The sequence below is a fragment of the Zingiber officinale genome, chromosome 5B (assembly GCF_018446385.1).
Source record: "Zingiber officinale cultivar Zhangliang chromosome 5B, Zo_v1.1, whole genome shotgun sequence".
In the NCBI taxonomy this organism is placed as follows: Eukaryota; Viridiplantae; Streptophyta; class Magnoliopsida; order Zingiberales; family Zingiberaceae; genus Zingiber; species Zingiber officinale.
Window position 1 is genome coordinate 138,407,028 of NC_055995.1, and position 6,606 is coordinate 138,413,633.

The window sequence follows — 6,606 nt, forward strand, 5'->3', positions numbered from 1 at the left end:
AATTAAAAGCAACATAAAGTAAGTATTGAATGAAATATAGAGCATTAAAAAAATTTAGTCCTAATTGCATCAAATGAAAAACAAACATCCAGCGAAAACATAAAACATCTAACTAACAAAGCATTGCAAGAAGTAAACTAAAATTAGATCAATTAAATTCTATCTAATGGAAGACAATTCATCAAACACATTGTTGGCATAAACTAAATTAAACCAAGAAGTGTGTGCAAGTGAACATGTTCATCAACGTTTAAAAAACATCAACCATCCAATTCCAAAACAACCATGCCAAAGAGAGTTGTCGAATCAGATTCTGCGTCGGAGATGAGGAAGGTGGAGAATCGCTAAGGGGCAGCTGACGGCATGAGACGTGGAGAAGAGAGGCGACTGAAGAAGATTGTCGGAGCTTGTTCTGTCCAGATCTAATCCGGATGAAGAAAGTAGCAGCAGCTTCGGCCGTGGAGAGCAGGGTGGCTTCGGATGAAGCCGCGTGTGGAGAAGCTGCGTTCTGTGAGCTTGGGGCGTCGAGTTTCTTCCGTGAGAAAGAGATGGAAAGATGGGGAAAGGTTGGGTTATGGATGGCTGTCCGGCGGCGATGGATGAGCAGAGGTGGCCGCCGGCCGTTGGTGAAGAAGGAAGAAGAAGTGGTGGCGGCGCGCGCGTGGTCGGGGAGAAACTGCGTAGGTGTCAGCGCCTCCGTGCGTGAGAAAGAGGTGAGGGGAATGAAAGGGTTCTTAATGGGTTTTGGATTTTGGGTGGAATGAGAAGTTTGGATCCGGATTTGATAAGAGAGATTGAAATTGGACTATAAATGATTGGGCTCAAGAGGTGAATTGGGTTTAAAGGTTGAAATTATTAGAAGACAACTTTTTCTTGATTGAGTTAGATGAACCTAACTCTCCATTTAATTTGAACTAAATATTTTCAAATTGATTGGCTTTAAATCTATAATTTTGAACTAATCTGTTTAGCTCAACTCACGTCCATAATATTTTTAAGTTAATCTGATATTTTTAAGTTAAAAAATTAATTGGAATACATTTAAACAAGATGTGTTATTTACCGAATTATTTTATTTATTTTATTATATATTTTATCTTATTGCTCTGTCGATTTTTGTTGCAAGCTCAATTTGACAATGATTTATTTTTCTATTGACTAACTCAACGCATATCTAAATCAAATCTATCCTAAGGAACTATGTTTGATAAGAATATTCTATCGAAGTTAATATAATCATAGTTTTCGAGTCAACTGGTAATATAATGTGACCGATTGATTGCCCTCGTAAAATATATTTCATTATACATAGATCATGTGGTCTCTTCGGATAGATCTAGTGGTTAGCACATGAGGTGTTATCATAATGAGGTCTGGGGTTTGAATTTCAGTAAAGTCGAGATAATACCTCCAATATGTGCTAGTCACTATTCCAAAGGTGATTGGCGGGGATCAAGTAATTTTAAAAAAATAATTAAAAATATATTTTTAAAAGGTTCAAAAGTAGTTATTATTTTAAAATAAAATAAATAATAAACGGTAGGAAATAGAAATTTTAAAATCAATTTATTTTATAACTAGGTCAAATTCTCATGACTCAATTAAAATCTTTGATGAGCCCAGACCCCAATAAACAAGACATATGACTTTAATTACTTAATCGCAAATTAAACTTTGCGACAAATTCTGCAGGAGGACTCAACGCTACTGCAACTAGCGAATTGTCGAAGATTGCGAACACAAGTTTTGTTTGTATCTGACGGTTAGGAGCGAATGTTAAGGCTTGCACGAACCTGTTGCTTCTATTTAACCACCGTATTCTTCATCGTCCTTCCTCCATTCCACCACGCAACCATGGCTTTATTGGACTTCCAACAGGCATTCGCCAACTTCCTGATGTTGAAGAACTACGACCAAGATCTTGTGGAAGAGAAAAACTTATAAGTAAACATTTGTTATTTGTCGAATGTTCTTTGCCACAATAGACGAACCAATACTGTATTATTCAATATCCATGGAGTTTGAAAAAATAGATCTTCTAGATGAACTTGTTACTAGCATTGTAAAACAAGCGCATGGAACTCAACCGCGAGAGAACCCTCAGCAAGTCCTCCCAACTCTTCTGTCCGAAGCTAGAGAGGCTAGCCGCATGAGCAATATTATTTCCTTCGTGGAACATGAATCTCTTCAGGAAAACATTAGCAATACTGCCGTTGATTAGAAGTTCTATCTTCCAAGATTAGCCCGGACCCCACTAAAAGTCGGTCGTACACAAATGTCAAGACGCATAATAAATCTCCAAACACCTCTCTCTAGTAAACAAAACATATGACTTTAATTAATTAATCGCTAATTAAACTTTGCGACAAATTCTGCAGGAGGACTCGACGCTGCTACAGCTGGCGAATTCGGCGTGGAGCAGACACTGTCGAAGATTCCGAAGACAAGTTTTGTTTGTATCTGACGGTTAAGAGTGAAAGGTAAGGCTCGCACGAACCTGTTACTTCTATTTAACCACCGCATTCTTCATCGTCCTTCATCCGTTCCACCATGCAACCATGACTTTATTGGACTTCCAACAGGCATTCACCAACTTCCTGTCAGGATCTTGTGGAAGAGAAGAAACTTATAAGTAAGCATTTGTTATTTGTCGAATATTCTTTGCACAATTGACGAACTAATAATGTAATACTCAATATCCATGAAGTTTGAAAAAATAGATCTTCTAGATGAATTTGTTACTAGCATTGTTAAAACAACTGCTTGGAACTCAACCGTGGCAGAGAATCCTTAGCAAGTCCTCCTAACTCTTATGTCAGAAACAAGAGAGGCTAGCCGCAAGGGCAATATTATTTCCTTCGTGGAACATGAATCTCTTCGGGACAACATTAGCAATATTGCCGTTGATTGGAAGTTCCATCTTACAAGATTAGCCCGGAACCCACTAAAGTCGGTGATACACAAATGCCAAGACACTTAATAAATCTCCAAACACCTCTCTTGAGTAAACAAAACATATGACTTTAATTAATTAATCGCTAATTAAACTTTGCGACAAATTTAGCAGGAGGACTCGACGCTGCTGCAGCTGGCGAATTCGGCGCGGAGAAGACGCTGTCGAAGATTGCGAAGACAAGTTTTGTTTGTATCTGACGGTTAGGAGCGAATGGTAAGGCTCGCACGAACCTGTTGCTTCTATTTAACCACCGCATTCTTCATCGTCCTTCATCCGTTCCACCACGCAACCATGGCTTTATTGGACTTCCAACATGCATTCGCCAACTTCACCAACTTCCCGATGTTGAAGAACTACGGCCAGGATCTTGTGGAAGAGAAGAAACTTATAAGTAAGCATTTGTTATTTGTCGAATGTTCTTTGCCACAATAGACGAACCAATACTGTATTACTCAATATCCATGGAGTTTGAAAAAATAGATCTTCTAGATGAACTTGTTGCTCGCATTACTTAGAACAACTGCTTGGAACTCAACCGCGGCAGAGAACCCAGCAAATCCTCCTAACTCTTCTATCCGAAGCTAGAGAGGCTCGCCGTAGGGACAATATTATTTCCTTCGTGTAACATAAATCTCTTCGGGACAACATTAGCAATACTACCATTGATTGCAAATTCCATCTTCCAAGAATAGCTCGGACCCCACTAAAAGTCGGCCGTACACAGATACCAAGACGCTTAATAAATCTCCAAACACCTCTCTCTAGTAAACAAAACATATGACTTTAATTAATTAATCGCTAATTAAACTTTGCGACTAATTCTGCAGGAGGACTCGACGCTGCTGCAGCTGGTTAATTCGGCGCGGAGCAGACGCTGTCGAAGATCGTGAAGACAAGTTTTGTTTGTATCTGACGGTTAGGAGCGAATGGTAAGCCTCGCACGAACCTGTTGCTTCTATTTAACCACCGCATTCTTCATCGTCCTTCTTCATCGTCCTTCATCCGTTCCACCATGCAACCATGGGGTTATTAGACTTCCAACAGGCATTCGCCAACTTCGCCACGTTCCCGATGTTAAAGAACTACGACCAGGATCTTGTGGAAGAGAAGAAACTTATAAGTAAGCATTTATTATTTGTCGAATGTTCTTTGCCACAATAGACGAACCAATACTATATTACTCAATATCCATGCAGTTTAAAAAAATAGATCTTTTATATGAACTTGTAACTAGCATTGCTTAAAAGAACTGCTTGGAACTCAACCGCGGCAGATAACCCTCAGCAAGTCCTCCTAACTCTTCTGTCCGAAGCTAGAGAGGCTAGCAGTAGTGGTAATATTATTTCCCTCGGGGACAGGAATCTCTTGGGACAACATTTGCAATCTTGTCATTGATTGGAAGTTCCATCTTCAATGATTAGCTTGGACCCTACTAAAGTCGATCTACACAAATGCCAAGACGCTTAATAAATCGCCAAACACCTTTCTTTAGTAAATAATACATAAGACAAGTTTTGTTTGTATCTAACGGTTAGGAGCGAATGGTAAGGCTCGCATGAACTGTTGCTTCTATTTAACCACCGCATTCTTCATCGTGCTTCTTCATCGTCTTTCATCCGTTCCACCACGCAACCATTGGTTTATTGGACTTCCAACAGGAATTCGCCAACTTTCCAACTTCCCGATGTTGAAGAACTACGGCCAGGATCTTATGGAAGAGAAAAACTTATAAGTAAGCATTTGTTATTTGTCGAATGTTCTTTGCCACAATAGATGAACCAATACTGTATTACACAATATCCATGGAGTTTAAAAAAAATAGATCTTCTAGATGAACTTGTTACTAGCATTGATTAAAACAACTGCTTGGAACTCAACCGCGACAGAGAACCCTCAGCAAGTCCTCCTAATTTTTCTGTCCGAAGCTAGAGAGGCTAGCCGCATGTACAATATTATTTTCTTCGTGGAACATGAATCTCTTCGGGACAACATTAGCAATACTGCGGTTGATTGGAAGTTTCATCTTCCAAGATTAACCCTCACCCCACTAAAAGTCGGTCGTACACAAATGCCAAGACGCTTAATAAATCTCCAAACACCTCTCTCGGGTAAACAAAACATATGACTTTAATTAATTAATTGCTAATTAAACTTTGCGACAAATTCTGCAGGAGGACTCGACGCTGCTGCAGCTGGCGAATTCGGCGCGGAGCAGACGCTGGCAAAGATTGCGAAGACAAGTTTTATTTGTATCTGACGGTTATGAGCGAATGGCAAGGCTCGCACGAACCTGTTTTTTTATTTAACCACCGCATTCTTCATCGTCCTTCATCCGTTCCACCACGCAACCATGAGTTTAATGGACTTCCAACAGGCATTCGCCAACTTAGCTAACTTCGATGTTGAAGAATTACGGCCAGGATCTTGTGGAAGAGAAGAAACTTATAAGTAAGCATTTGTTATTTGTCGAATGTTTTTTGCCACAATAGACCAACCAATACTGTATTACTCAATATCCAAGGAGTTTGAAAAAATAGATCTTCTAGATGAACTTATTACTATAATTGCTTAAAACAACTGCTTGGAACTCAACCGCGGTAGAGAACCCTCAGCAAGTCCTCCTAACTCTTCTGTCCGAAGCTAGAGAGGCTAGTAGCAGGGGTAATATTATTTCCTTCGTGGAATATGAATCTCTTCGGGACAACATTAGAAATACTGTCGTTGATTGGAAGTTCCATCTTCCAAGATTAGTCGGGACCCCACTTTAATTAATTAATCGCTAATTAAACTTTGATGCAAATTTTGCAAGAGGCCTCGATGTTGATGCAGCTGGCGAATTCGGCGCGGAGTAGATGCTGTCGAAGATTGAGAAGACAAGTTTTGTTTGTATTTGACGGTTAGGAGCGAATGACAAGGCTCACACGAACCTATTGCTTCTATTTAACCACCGCATTCTTCATCGTGCTTCTTCATCGTCCTTCATCCGTTCCACCATGCAACCATGGGTTTATTGGACTTCCAACAAGCATTCGCCAACTTCGCCAACTTCCCGATGTTGAAGAACTACGGCCAGGATCTTGTGGAAGAGAAAAACTTATAAGTAAGCATTTGTTATTTGTCTAATGTTCTTTGCCACAATAGACGAACCAATACTGTATTACTCAATATCCATGGAGTTTGAAAAAATAGATCTTCTAGATGAACTTGTTACTAGTATTGCTTAAAACAATTGCTTGGAACTCAACCGCGACAGAGAACCCTCAGCAAGTCCTCCTAACTCTTCTGTCCGAAGCTAGAGTGGCTATCCGCAGGGGCAATATTATTTCCTTTGTAGAACATGAATCTCTTCGGGACAACATTATCAATACTGTCGTTGATTGGAAGTTCCATCTTCCATGATTAGCCCGGACCCCACTAAAAGTCGGTCGTACACAAATGCAAGACGCTTAATAAATATCCAAACACCTCTCTCTAGTAAACAAAACATATGACTTTAATTAATTAATCGCTAATTAAACTTTGCGGCAAATTTTGCAAGAGGACTCGACGTTGATGCAGCTGGCGAATTTGGCGCGGAGTAGAAGCTGTCGAAGATTGTGAAGACAAGTTTTGTTTGTATTTGACGGTTAGGAGCGAATGACAAGGCTCGC